Consider the following 15,826-nt stretch of genomic DNA (forward strand, 5'->3'; position numbering starts at 1 on the left):
TCTCCGATGCCTAAGTCAATAAAAGGGGTTTCGGAAGATGCAGCAAAAACTGAATAGACTGAGTTTTCTCTCACGGGGAGAGCTGGGTGGCCGAAGCCATGTGGGGGAGAGAGAGAGAGAGAGAGAGAGAGAGAGAGAGAGAGAGAGAGAGAGAGAGAGAGTGGCGTGAGGGAGAGAGAGGGAGAAAGAGAGAGTTCTCTAAGGTTTTAGAATTACCTCAAGTGTGACGAGATGCCATCTAGTTATAACCCCCTTGTTTGGCTAGGGTTTGAAGAATAATCTCTATTTAATTAGGATTATTCTAACCCAAAAATAGGTGATAGGATAGATCAAGGGCATTTGCTGGAAATTGGATCCTTGAGTTGGGGAGATATTTCTGTCTTAAATTAACGATAAGTGCCTAATTAAATGAGATTTAATTAGCACAATTAATTGACCTCAGAAGTATTGTGCAAACCACTAAGCAACTAACTTAGTCTCCTACCACGTTAATAAGTTTGTAAAACGTGGGCTACAATTTTATCTCTTTCTGTTATTTTGTAAGGCTATATAGCCAACCAAGTTGTTTAGTTGAATAAGACGATATTCTCCAAGTTTGTTTATGTTTCCTAAACATACACAAAGAGTTTCTAACAATTGGTATCAGAGCTCCTTCACAGGGGCCTAATTGGTTTTCAGAGCAGCAGTCTTCTATGTTCTTTATGACAAGATTATGGCGACTAAGAGTGGATTTGTGCAACCAGCGATTCCGAAATTTGATGGGCATTATGATCATTGGTGTATTCTCATGGAGAATTTCTTGCGTTCGAAAGAATATTGGAGTCTGGTGGAAGATGGAATTCTTGCAGAAGTAGAAGGAGTTCAACTCACTGAAGCACAGAAGAAGGTCATTGATGATGCAAAGTTGAAGGATATGAAGACGAAGAATTATCTCTTCCAAGCAATAGATCTATCGATTTTGGAGACAATCTTGAACAAGGATACAGCCAAATGTATTTGGGATTCCTTGAAGCAGAAATTGAAATTACCTGTAGGATGACTAAAAAAGCCTAGAGGGGGTGAATAGGTCAATTTAAGATTATAATCAATAAACAAAAAATAAACTTCGGTAGCAGGATTGATATGGCTTATCAATCCTGAAACGTGCTGAACATAAAATAAATGAACACGCAGAGAATTATTTTACGTGGTAAAACCCCGTCTCTAGGAAAAATCTACGGGACTCCTTAGTCTAACACAAATCCACTATAGAACGATGATTACAAGAAGTATTCACATACTTATCCTAGACACATTCTACATAGTGTTTACCGACTTCTTCGTAACTCAACTTCTATCACGGGATGATCTTCGACACTCCTTATGTTGAATGCAATACTAGTCACGATTGCTTCAAGCTCACCGGAGGAAAACCGCCACAACGATCTTGGTGCCCTCAACTGTATGAGTCACCGACATGCATATTGTAACACTCCGACTCCAAATTTAATCCCTTATTTAAATTATTTATGTGAAATTACAAATTTACCCTTGGGGTAGGGGTATTTTGGTCATTTTCTTACCCAAAAGGAGTTTGGGGCAGTGACTAGTAGTTTTGGGAAGGTCGTACTGACATGAGTCCGTAGACACGTAGTGGGCTCGATTCGGAGTTGAAACGAAGAAGTTACTAGCAAGACAAGTTCAGTGGTAAAACCGTAAATATTTTGAAATGAGATTTTTTATAAAAATCAGATTCTCCCTCTCTCTCTCTCTCCCTGCGCGCAGAACAGTCCCCTGTTACTGTTCGCTGCGGTGGTTTTTGGGCCACCACCGTCACATCCGGCCACTGCTTGGGGTGGCACCGGTCCCAAAAGAACTGTGCCATCTTCCTCTTCCCATCCCAACCAATCTCAACCACTGGAACCACCTGTGCTCACCGAAAAATGCAAAAATTCGATCGGTTTTAACCCAAAATTCAAGGAGCTCGATCTCTCTCCTCCGGCCACCGATTCAGACGAGTAAGGTATGGATTTCTACCTATTTTCCATGCTATAGCTGATAGTTGGGTAGGATTACATCGATTTTGAACGTAGGTAACTCGATTTTCGAATTAGATTTCGGCCGATTTTGGGATTGCCATTTCGGGCATTTCCGGTCAGTTTTTGGGGTAGGTCCAAGAACAAAAGTGGCTCCAAATATGGTGTTATACCTAGGGTAGGAGTTTGGAGCCCTGGTTTTGAGATTTTCCAGCGATGCGTAATCGCTTTGGGCACCCACGCGCTGCCAGCACGTGCGGCGGCGCGTGGGCACTGTATAAAAAGTTGCACTTTGTCTTGATGAGATCCTTAGGTTGTCACGAGTGCGTAGGATTTCACAGATCTCAATTCGGACGTCGTTTGACTATCGAACGGATATCGCCTATTGCGGGTTATCCGGGTTCGATAGGTTGGGACCGTTGGATGGTCTCAAATTTAATATATGTTAATCTAGGTATTTCTAGGATCTTGTAGAAATTCACGGATTGTGAATTGGAGCCCCGGATGTTTCGATTTAATAATTTAAAGTTTGTGTTTTATATTAACCGTCAGATCTGGCGATCATGAGCAATCTGACCGTCCAATCTAAACCAAACTTACAGGACGAGTGTCCTATACCTTGTAGAACCCATAGGAACTTTCGGATCGGAATTTGGAGGTCGTGGCCCAGTAGGCCCGTTTGACCAGGGATAGGGTAGTTTGACCCTTGGTTGACCGTGAGTCTCCCGGAGTAATCTCACCTTCCTAGGGGGATTATCGGGTGCTAAACTATTGTTGAGGTTTACACAATATTAGAAGTAAACTGTATATTTATTTATGTTTGTCAAGGTATAAAAGAGAGTCTAAAATGTCAGTTTGAAGTGCTATACGCACTACCTTAGGCACATCCTCGGATTTTGGTTACACTACACGTACCACCCTGTGAAAGTTAGGTCCCATGTGGCGTAGGTTATCCGGCGTGCGAGCAGGCTCCATACGTGGCGTTGGTTGTACCGGCGTATGGGGAGATCTTGTGATATGATGTCGAGGTCTCGCGTGTTGAGACAGACCCCATACTTGGCGTTAGTTGTACCGGCGTATGGGGAGATATGTGATAATATGTTGAGGTCGCTCGTGGCGTAGGTTATCCGGCGTGTCGACAGACTCCATACGTGGCGTTGGTTGTACCTGCGTATAGGGAGATATTGTGATATGATATGCAGGTCTCGCGTGGCGTAGGTTATCCGGCGTTGAGACAGGCCCCATACGTGGCGTTGGTTGTACCGGCGTATAGGGAGATATTGTGATAGTATGGTATGGTCGCACGTGGCGTAGGTTATCCGGCGTGTTGACAGGCCCCATACGTGGCTTTGGTAGTACCGGCGTATGGGGAGATTATGTGAAATACAAAGAAATGAAATAAGGTATTGCCTATGTGTGGAATTGGGTTTTAGGAAAGAACTACGTGTGGCTTGATCCCTTAGGGAGGGTACGTAGGCAGCCTAAGGTTATTAGGTGCAACCGCGGACATAGATGTGATTGTGTTAGGAGGTTAAAACCTCGTATGTTGAAAATGGAAAAGTTAGATGATGTGTGTTGAAATTTAGTAGTCATAATTTATATTTGAATTTATCGTTTGCCTTATTTAAGGCATGAATTGATGTTCTAGCATGCTTGGTAGTTGAGAATTATTGGAAGGCCAAAGGCCGTTTATGTGAATTGCATGAAATTATATTGTGCAGGCTGCCAGTTGTGGATATTAAATGTGTTTTTATGCAGGTTGTAATTTTGGGAAATATTTAATTTACAGGGGAGACTCTGCCGAAATTTCGGCAGAAAGTCTTGTACTCTTATTCCATTTTGGGAAAAAGGGTATAACTTTAGAAGTGGGCCCGACATCGGGGTGATGTTGGGAATTTCCACAGGATTCGCCTCGGATTTTGGAAATTTCGGGGCGGGTCCTTTCACATATGAATGCAATATGAATAATGAAAAGATTTGATAGATCACCAAGTAAAAACAAGAACACTTGATGACCTGTCTCGAAGATATGCACAACAGCTTTTTCTTAAGAACTCTATATGCTCAACACAAATGTTAAACGCCGTACCTCTCAAAAGATAGGCACTCTACTTTTATTCAAAACTGCCTCTCCCTAGTTAGACGGAAGTTCAAAAGCCTAAATCAATTATGACTATCAAATTAAACCCAATATGGACTCTAGTGAAAAAAAGTCAAAACATGAGACCAATATACTATCCAATTATGAACATTAGTTTTGATTCACCTTAGATGCTATGTGATAACGCCAACTAATGCAAGATGTGAGGAAACCTAATGACTTCCACTACGGCCAATCTTTTAAGGGAGAAACAATATCTACCTAAACAAATTAATTAGACCAATCAAGTAGGAGATGATTTCAACGTGCAAGTCATAATAGGAAAAGATAATATTTTAACTTAAATCAAAATAGAGTCCAGCTAGGAGAGTAATCTCAAGAGATAAAATCTAATCCTATTAAAAATAGGACTACAAAAAAGTGCTTGAGTGAAAATAACTCAAACTAGGAATCCTATAATGAATGCATGATTATGTCATGATTTACCTGAAATCAAGTTCCTCATATCGATCAAGTCATACTTCAAAAATCCAGGAATGAATGTGCTACGCTAAAACTTCCAATAAAAGATATTCACACACTAATTCCTAACCTATGCTAGAGTCTAGGAAATGCCAACACAATTTTCATACTAACAGAAATATCAAGGGACAACACGAGTGCAGAGAGCCAACGACAAGCCTTCCAAAAGGAGTTTGAGATGCTGAACATGAAGATAGGAGAGTCTGTGAATGAGTATTTTGCTCGTACTCTTTCAGTGGTCAACAAGCTGAGGATTAATAAGGGAAAGATGGATGATGTTGCAGTCATCGAGAAGATTCTGAGATCCATGATAGCCAAGTACGATTATGTGGTGTGCTCTATTGAGGAGTCAAACGATTCGGATGCTCTTACCATTGGTGAGTTACAAAGTAGCCTTCTAGTACATGAGCAATGTTTGAAAGCTCATGTTGTGGAAGAATGCGCTTTGAAAGTCACTTTTGGAGAGTCTTTTGGAGAAAGAGGACGAGGTCGTGGTTGTTTTTTAGGACGAGGAAGAGGAAGAGGCAGGTGTAACTTTGACAAATCCATCATCGAATGCTATAACTGCCATCAACTTGGACATTTTCAATATGAATGTCCAAAGAAGGAGATAGAAGCAAAAGCAAACTATGCAGAAGGTAATCAAGAAATATTGTTGATGGTGTACGTGGGAGAAAAGGAAGCAATCAAAGAAGAACTGTGGTTTCCAGAACCTGGATACAGCAATCACATGTGTGGCAAGAGGGAGTTTTTCTCAGATTTTGATGGAGATTTCAGAGAGAAAATGAAATTAGGAGATAATTCAAGCATGGACGTGATGGGTAAAGGTAATGTGTGTATGCTGGTGAATGGTTTTGTACATATTATTATAGGCGTATGTTATGTTCTTGGTTTGCAAAATAGTTTGATAAGCATTGGGCAGCTGGCTGAGAAGGGACTTAAAATTCTCATACAAAGAGGATCATGCAAAATTTATCATTTTGAGAAGGGTTTAATAATGGAGGTTACAATGTCCTCGAATTGAATGTTCAAACTGTCTGCTCCTACACAACCAAAGGAGGAAGCTTGTTTTCATTCTTTCATGGAAGATCCAGCCCGACTTTGGCACTGTAGATATGATCATCTAAGCTTTAGTGGTCCGAAAATTCTATAACAAAAGGAGATGGTGAGAGGACTGCCTTGTCTTGATACCTCGTCGAAGGTATGTGAGGATTGCTTGGTGGGAAAGCAACGGAGAGATCCATTTTCCAGAGAAAGCACATGGAGAGCTTCTCAAATTCTTGATCTGGTGCATGCTAATACATGTGGACCAATTAGCCCTATGTCCAACAGCAACAGAAGGTATATGATAAGTTTTATTGATGACTATAGTAAAAAAATTTGGGTTTATTTTTTGGCTGAAAAGCCTGAAGCATTTCTTACCTTCAAGAAATATAAGAGTCGTGTTGAAAATGAGTTGGGTTCGACTATAAAATGTCTTCGTATTGATCATGGGGGTGAGTTCATGTCACTTGAATTCACTAATTTTTGCAGTGAGAATGGTATTTGAAGACTATTAACAGCCGCATACACTCCTCAATAAAACGGAGTTGCGTAAAGGAACAATCGAGCTATTATGAATATGGTTCGAAGTATGCTTTCAGGAAAGAAGATTCCCAAAACTTTTTGGCCTAAAGCTGTGAATTGGATAGTTCATGTCCTCAACAGAAGCCCAACTCTTGCAGTGAAGAACAAAACTCCAGAAGAAGCTTGGAGTGTATTCAAACCAACAGTGGATCATTTCAAGGTGTTTGGGTATGTATCTCATGTTCATGTTTTTGATTGCAAGAAGACAAAGCTTGATGACAAGAGTGTAAGATGTGACTGGGATAAAAGTCACGAGGAAGTTATTTTGGTTGATTTGGATTGGACTAACAATAACAAAGAACCATATGCAAATGCTCGAAATGGAGATGATGCTGAAATGGGACAGATGAAGGAAATATGTCTAACTTAGGTGACTCAGGCGAAGTTCCTTCACTTAGATCTCTTGAGCAAAGGCAGAAAAAGCAACTGAGCTAGATGGAGGATTATGTAAGTGGAGAAAGATTATCCGAGGAAAAAGACATGGCATATTTGGCCATGTTTGCAGCCAATGATATCCAGTTCTATTCGAAGAGACAGTAAAAGATGCAAAGTGAAGAACAACGATGGATGTGGTGATTGAAGCTATAAAGAAAAATGATACTTGGGAATTAGTAGACTTGCTTATTGGAGCAAAGAAGGTTGGCGTGAAATGGGTGTATAAGACAAAACTCAATAAAAATGGTGAGGTGGAGAAGTACAAAGCTCGGTTGGTTGCAAAGGGGTACACCCAAAAACATGGTGTGGAATACACTGAAGTTTTTGCAGCTGTAGCACGATCGGAGACGGTTCGTCTGGTGGTTTCTCTTGCAACTCAGCAATCGTCGAGCGCGTCCCTAGCCCTTGCCCATCTCTATAGTAGCTGATCGAGTTTCTTCACCCCTCTCCCGCTTTTTTATTAGGGCGAGTCACTCAAGTCCCTTGTCACTCGTCCCTCTTTCTTTTACGAAACTCTTGGGGTTTATGCAAAAATGGGTGATCTTTCAACTAGATGTAAAGTCAGCCTTCCTCCATGGAGAACTCAAGGAAGAGGCCTTCGTCGAGCAACCTCTTGGTTATCAGAAGAAGGGTGAGGAACATAAAGTATACAAGCTCAAGAAGGCACTGTACAGACTAAAACAAGCTCCACAAGCTTGTTATAGTCAGATAGAATCCTGTTTTGCCAAGGAAGGTTTCGAGCGGTGTCATCATGAGCATACGTTGTTCACCAAAGCAGGAGAAGGAGGTAAAATTCTCATTGTTTGTCTCTGCGTTGATGATTTGATCTTTACGGGCAATGATGAGAACATGTTTGTTGCATTTAAGAATTAAATGATGCAAGAGTTTGACATGAAAAACCTTGGAAAAATGAGATATTTCCTTGGTATAGAAGTGATGCCAAAAACTGAAGGTATTTTTCTATGTTAAAAGAACTATACACACACAGTGTTGGAAAGATTTGATATGAATAAATGCAATCTTGTTCATAATCCAATTGTTCCAGGTTGCAAACTAATGAAAAATGAGCATGGAGTAAGGGGACAATAGTCGTTACAAACAAGTAATTGGCAGTCTAATGTATCTGACTACTACTCGACCCGATATTATGTTTGTAGTTGGTCTTCTTAGCAGGTATATGGAATGACCCACAGAGCTTCATCTGCAAGCAGCTGAAATAATGTTAAGGTATTTGAAAGGAACTTCAATTTTTAGAATATTTTATATTATGAGAGGAAAAGAGGAGCTGCTTGCCTATACAGACAGTGACTATGCTGGACATGTATATGACAGAAAGAGTACGTCAAGTTATGTTTTTTTGTTGAGTTCAGAAGCTGTTTCTTGGTCTTCGAAGAAACAACCAATAGTTACTTTGTCTACCCCTAAAGCTGAATTCGTCTTAGCAGCTTCGTGTACTTGCCAAGCAATTTGGATAAGGAGGATTTTAAAGAGTATTAATCATGTTCAAGGTGATGCTACAATGGTTTTTTGTGACAGGTGATGCTACAACGGTTTTTTGTAGACAATAAGGAATAATCACACTTTGATTCTTGGAAACCAAGCTCAAGTAAATAGTCAGAAAACCGTTGAAACCAAACTCTGGGCTTTTGTTTCAACCCAAAGAGACTGTGTTGCAGCTTGCACACATGTTGAGGAAGCTGTGAATCAATAAAACCAGCAGGTTGTCGCATATGCACATCTTTTGTGGGGAAACCATGCAAGAATGCATTCTGCACGTCTAGTTGTCATATCGGCCATTTATTTGAGACTGCCAAACTCAGAACCAGACGAATAGTACTATGTTTCACAACTGGACTAAAGGTCTCATTATAATCAATTCCTTCCTTCTGATGAAAGCCATTTGCAACTATGGCATTTGTACCTCTTAATCGAGCCATCCGATTTTCTTTTAATCATAAATACCCATTTATTTGGCAACAGGTTCACGTGAGATTGATATGGCACAAGAGACTAGGTTCCATTTCGTTGTAAGGTGCTAAATTCTTGACTCATGGTATGTAACATCAATTGTTGCATTTAGGGCATACTTGGGATTAGGCTTGCAAACACCAAGCTGAGACCGAGTCACCATATGTGACTGCATAGGGGATGTATGCTGTAATGATGTCGTATCAGCTATAGAAGAAACACCTCCTTCAGGCACTGGTTCACTTGGATTTTGCGGGACAGATTCTTGCACTAGAACATGGATAGTGGGATTTGGTGGAGAAACCTGAGGAAGAGGAGAGGCAAGGGGTTGGGTGTCTTGTGAAATTTGGGTGGTGGGTGAAATATTTAGTGGTGGAGATGGTTGACACACTCGTGGAACAACAACCTCATTAGTAGACTCATGGAAAACAAATAAAGCATCAGGATTATAGTTACTTGAAGAGAAGCTGCCCCCTTTAGAAGATGTGAGATCCTTGAATGGAAATGAGTCCTCATTGAATAGCACATGGCGAGACACATAAATTCGTCTTGTGGAAAAATCCAAGCACTTATAACCTTGATGATTCAATGAATATCCTAGAAAGACACATGATTTGGATTTATTTTGAAGTTTATTTGTAGTATACGGAGTCAACCATGGGAAACAGGTACAGCCAAAGACCTTAAACACATCATAAGTAGGAGTTTTAAGAAATAGTGTTTGGAAAGGAGACTTATTAGACAACATCCCAGTAGGCAATTGATTTATGATATATGTGGCAGAACGCATCAAACCAATAGGAAGTGGGGATATACAGATGAGAGAGAAGGACTATACCAATTTCAACAAGATGCCTATGTTTTCTTTCTGCTAACCCATTTTGCTCAGGATGTTTAGGACATGAGAAACGTTGGACTATGCCATGATCAGCAAGGTATTTTTGAAATGTTTGCTTGGTATACTCTCCTCCTTCATCACATTTTAAGGATTTAATGGTGGTATTTAACATGTTTTCAACATATTTCTTAAACCAAATGAAAAGATCAAAGACTTCATGCTTATATTTCGTGGGGGAAGATCCAAGAATATCTGGAAAAATCATCTACGAATAGCAAGTAATAACGATAACCTTGGACTGAAATAATTGGAGAACTCTAAACATCATAGTGTACAAGCTTTAAGGGAAAATTTGAAACTGAACTTGACTGACTAAACGACAACTTAGTACTCTTGCCTAATGGACAAGTATGACAGAAACTTACAGCAGAGGTGCCATTAACTGGCACTTATTTATTTGAAATTAAAAACCTAACGACTGCACTAGCTGGATGACCAAGCCAAAAATGCCACTGCTTTACGGTTACCCTTGTGCCTACGAATGCTGAAAAAGATTTATTGGATAGTCCACGGCCATCATATAATGGATATAATCCATTATCACATCTCCCTTGGAAAAGCGTCTTCCGAGTCTTGAGGTCATTCACAACAAAACGATCAGGAAACATGAGAATATAACAATGGTTATAAAAAGGTAAAGAGATGAACAGAAATTAAGTTTGTGGAGGTGGAAGGACAGTGTAATATGTCATTGAGATGAAATTTGCAAGAATCAATGTTAACAGTATTTAAGCTAAAGTGAGAAATATGTAACTCAGAAGCATTACCTACACCTTCAACCTGATCATTCTCGTATATTCCTTTGGATACACAAGATTTTGCAAGTCTGGAGTGACATGTGCATTTGCACCAGTATCAAATAGCCAGCTGCCATTGGATTGACGAGTGAGAGTGGTCGGAGATGTGGTCATGGCAGTAAGACGTTTGGCTGGACTTCTACCTTCATATGCCATGTTCATTCACTAGAAACAATCAAAAGCTGGGTGGCCAGCTTTGCCACATATCTGACAGACAATTCTTGGAGTAGCTGATGCAAAGGACTCCCCAAAATTGGCTGCGGTACGTTGAGCAGAGGAAGTACCACTGGAGACACCACCTCTTTGATTGGGAAAACCTCCATGAGTGGGCCGTACAGCACCACTCCCTCGTCCTCGAGCACTACCACGTCCAGGAGCAGCAACAAAAGCCATAGGTCCATTCTCTGGCATAGGAACAGTTTGCTCTGTCAATTGTCTCTCAGCAATCAGAAGAAGAGCTTCAAGGGTGTCACGTGTGATTGGAGTGTCACTAGGTTTCACAACACTCACGATCATTTCATAGGCTAGTCCGAGATTGTTCATAATAATTTGGACAAGTTCATCATCATCCACTAGCTTTCCAGAAAGAGCCAGGTTGTCATGAATAGCATTCAGGTTGTCATGAATAGCATTCATGCAATCAAGGTAGTCACTCACAGACAAATCACCTTTCATGGTTCGAAGCAACTCATTACGTAAGTGCAAGATTTTGTTCTGAAAGGTAGAGGCATATCTGTGCTCCAAAGCCTGCCAAGTTGTGTGAGAAGTCTGATTTCTCGACATAGTAGAGAGAACAGATGGAGTCAAAGAGCTATTGATCCAACTAAGGATCAGTTGATCTTGTTGAACCCATGTGGTGTAGGCAGGATTCACAATAGTACTCCCAGCAACAGTCTAAGAAGACATTCACTAGTGCCATCAACAAATGACAAAAGATCCCGACTTTTCAAAAGAGGAATGATCTGAGTTAGCCATATTGGATAGTTAGAATGATCCAGTTTGATGTTGACAATGGAGGGTAGGAGGTACAACATTGCTGGTTTGGGAATTGTTGGTGGACATGAATGTGAAATAAGTGTGGAGAGAAAAAAAAAATTCAAGTTGTGAGATTGAAGGCTCTTGATACCATGTAAAACAATAGAGAGCTCAGGAATTGTTTGATGAGCTTGTATCCATGAACACGATGGAACAACAATTTATATTAGCAAAACAACAGTATCAGTTACAAATATTACATCATATCCCTATATAAGTGGGAGCAAAACCTATACATTTGAAATACAAACAGAAAACCATATCAGATTACAACTAAAGGAGTCTACGCAGACTAGGACTCCTTCTCCACACCTGTTACAGATTTTGAATTTGAACATGCAGATAAGCTTTGTCTAACACCATCATCATCTCTGTAATTATGTTCCCCGTTCATGTCCTTGAGAAAATTGGCAACACGTAATTTATAAGATTTAAATTTCTATATATAAAACAATAATCATAAAATAATAATTAATTTAATTGAGACATGGATTGATTACTATGGCGGGGTTTGATTCCTATGGTTGGGATTGATTACTATAACAATTAATTTAATCGAGATATGTATTGATTCCTATGGCTGGGATTGTTCAAAAGGTTGATTACTATGAATATGAAATCAAACATATCATGAAGGTAAAACCTAACAAAGAAAATTGAACAAATAATACTTTGATTTAGTGTATATTATATAAGTTTCCAATACACAGGGGTTTGCTCACCTCCATCCACGGGGCTTCAACAAAAGGTGTAATCGATTAGTTTAATGGCTGCTGAAAGTTCCAAATAGAGATTAGTAGGGAGGAGAACTGGGTTTTGCAAGCTTTTGAGAGTTGATGGTGGAGAAGATGCAGAGATTATGAGGGAGGATGGTGGGTATGTCTAGGTTTTGCAAGGAAGGAATTGATGCTGCAATTGGAGAAGAGCTCTCACTGAGAAGACGAAGTTAGCTGGCTGCTGGGATATTTGGGTAGTTTTTAATTTTTTTAACTTTTAAAATTGTCAAATAAAAAAGTTAACAGAGTTAAGTCCCATTTACGTTAGTTGATACGTGTCAACAAATTAGAGAGGGGACATGGAGGGGACACCAATTTGGGAACAGCGGATCCGCATACTAAAAATATAGTCTTAAGTGTGTATGTTTCGTGACTATTTTTTTTCCTGAAAAATAAACTTACTCCTAAATCTTTATTGTTTTATTTTATTGGATTGTACAATATTATTATTTTACTATTACCATGTGTATGGTCATTGTTTTCATCCTCATCGTCATCAGTTTCCTCTTCTTCATGTTACTCTTTTTCACATTAAAATCAACAATAAAAGAAAGCTATATATATTTGAAGTATTTTATTTATGTACACTAAATAAGGGTAATGTACATAGAGAATCCAAATCCAATATAAATCAACTTTTGCTTATTCATGCCAGTAATATAAGAATATCCATTTAAATATGAACCTAACACTTTTTGATGTCATTGTCCGCTTGTTTAATGAAGCTTTTCTTCATGACCAAGAAAACAAAAACTTTAGGAACAAATGGAATTACTGAATACAGTTTTATTTGTTTGTCAATTTGGATATTATTCCTCAAACATAGAATATACAACTCCTCAATACAATCAATAGTAAATGTACATTATTGAAGGAAGACTGATCACCATCTGAGCTTTGTTGGGAAATACTTGTCAATGAGGGACAAATAATAGGTCTTGACCTTTTCAACATCAACTCGAACTTTGCTTTTGCTGTAAAGGTCATACTTGTTGATTATCTTAAGCCACTTGAGATTCTCTTGATCCTCCTTGTTCATGAGGTGTTCATATGCCCCTGCCTTGTGCAGAGGGTAAAATGAATGGTACCGGATGATGAACAAGGCAGCCTGAGGCAAGGTTGTTCCATTTTCCTTGGCCACTAAGTACATGTACTCATGATGACCCCATGACATGACCACATTTTCCAGTCCACATCCCTGTGAGTAAATTCCATATTTGGTGTTGTAGGAAGGGTTGTTATAGTCAAGATTTTCTTTGAAGTACTTGTGGTGCACAATATATTCATCAAAACCACACCCTAAAGGGTGTGTGTCTCCAACCACAACCCATTGGGGAAGCCCTCCAAAGCTAGGAAGCATAAGCACTTTTCCAAGGTCATGAATAAGAGCAGTCAAGTGCAGCCAATCTTCATTAGGGTAGTCTTTTCTTATGGCTTCAGCTGTTTGCAACAAGTGCTCAATTTGGGGCTCATCCAATTTAGGGTCACTATCATCCACAACCTCATTGAGGAGCTCACAACATTCCCATATGCTCATTTCAACTCTGTTCAATTTTTTGTACTCCTCCCTCATCCTCTTCACGAAATCGTAAATTTGATTTATGTGGTTCAGCCGGTAGAATTCTTCCACGCTTCGCTGTCTTTCGTTTTCTACATTGTAGTCTCTAAATGATTTCCCATACGAATTGATCTCAGGGGCAATGAATGCGTCGCTTGATGCTACAACTTCTTCATTGGTCTCAGAAGAAAGCTTCTAGTCCTCAACTTGTGACACAAGCTCTGGCTGCTCAATGGAGATAGCCATTTTTGCCTCCTAAAACTCAAGCAATGTATGTAGGATTCAAAGAAAACAAAGAAACAGGAGCAAATACTTAGGTAATATTTGATTGGTTATGGCAGAAAATTATGCCAAACTGGGTTCTTATATACTCACATAAAAAGTCCTTCCATGAAAAATTGGAAGTCTCAGAGGTCCTTAACTGAAAAATAAATCTGTTTTCCTAACTATTTTATCCAATTGTCCAAAAGAAACGTTCAAATACAGTCTGAAACAACTTATTTAGTTTGTCAAAAAATAATAAGGTGGCCCATATTGGGGAAATAAGAGCTGTCCTTGAAACAAAGTGATTAGAATTGTGAAATAAAAGCACGAGGTAGATTTAGCCAATGTGGATGCCACCTCTAAACTCTTTCTCAACTTTATGGGGTATGAGATCATGAACAACCTTAGAGAACCTCTAGAAGTTATAGGATATAGGAGAGTGTGACAAAAATAAGGATGTGGGAGAAAAAGTAGGGTGAACTACCAAAAATACCCGTATCTATTTTGATAGGTTTTAGGAAGTACGATGAATTGCAATTTGCATGAGAAATACCTTCCTAATTATTCTTCAGGATTTTTCTTTAAGTTTTTAAGATTCCAACTTACAAAAGAAAATCTTATTAGTTAGTAATAATTTTAGACAAGTTAAATAGCCATAGCTTTAACCCCTGTTGTGTCTTACTACTACCAACATAGTAGTCGCTTCCAAGAGTGGCAGTGTCCCAAACAAGTTGATAAATTTCATTCAAAGGGGCCCCATATTTTTGGGGCATACTTTGATATACTAAGAGCACTTCCACCGGTGCTATTTTGTGAGGGTAAAAGGGAGCCTAGGCTTGGAAGAAGGCCCACAACAACAAAGGTTTGCGTGGGCAAGAATGGGCCCACTTACCCAGGCTAGCCTAAAGGCAAGACTTGCATGGGCTGCTGCCTAGGGGCGCTGATGTTAGCGTGACATCGGCGATCAATTTAAATACAGGAAGAAGAAGAAGAAAAAAAAAGACAAATACTCAAACTCATAATTTTCTTTTTTATAAATATCTAGCCATATTCTTCACTTCCCACACAAAAACTTCATACAAATTCCTCTTCTCATATCTCATATGAATAGTGTTTGTCTTTACTTTCCATGGCAATGGGTAGGAAAGCAAAATTAAAAGTCTAGGGCAGTCACTATTCACATGAATAGTGTCTGCCCTTACTTGCCCTTTTGCCATGACACAATGGGTGGAAGGGCTCTCATAAGTTTCAACTTTGAATAAATAAATTCTTAACCATTTTTCTGTCCATTAAAAGTAGGTTTTGAAGGGAGGAATGAGTTGAGTAAATTATGGTTGAAGTGGGTCAATCCAAACCCTAACCTAAATGGACATGAATACCCCTGAATTTGACGGAGGAGTTAACAAATTTGACGAAAGGGGGCACGTTGACACGTTTTGAAATATTAGAGGGGCTCAAACCAAATGGAACAAGGTCTATGGTTCAAGGGGCATTGCTAAAATTTTCATGAACATTTTTTAGAGGGTTGTTTGTATTATTTGCTTATTAAGATTTTCTTTTTTATCTTATTTTATAATACCATACTATCATATTTTGTATACCTTTTATGTATTTATGCTCCACTGCTGTTTAAAGTAATTGCTGCAATCATAAAGGTTTTGTGGTTAGTACTAAAGGATGCTGAAAAGATAAAAGCTTGAGATAATTAATTTGTATGTAGACAGGGCAACCAAACTTCTTTAAATTTTAAATTTTATATAAATTTTAAACGAAGTTTGCTCATTGCTCCAAGAGGTTGGTAAGCAACATCCTCTCAACTTTTGTTGGTTTT

The 15,826-nt window shown here is 39.2% G+C and overlaps 1 pseudogene; it reads right to left on the reverse strand.

Annotated features, from left to right (window-relative positions):
* Positions 13,057-13,977, reverse strand: LOC18785718 (annotated as a pseudogene).

This window comes from Prunus persica, chromosome G2, assembly GCF_000346465.2.
Source record: "Prunus persica cultivar Lovell chromosome G2, Prunus_persica_NCBIv2, whole genome shotgun sequence".
Lineage (NCBI taxonomy): Eukaryota > Viridiplantae > Streptophyta > Magnoliopsida > Rosales > Rosaceae > Prunus > Prunus persica.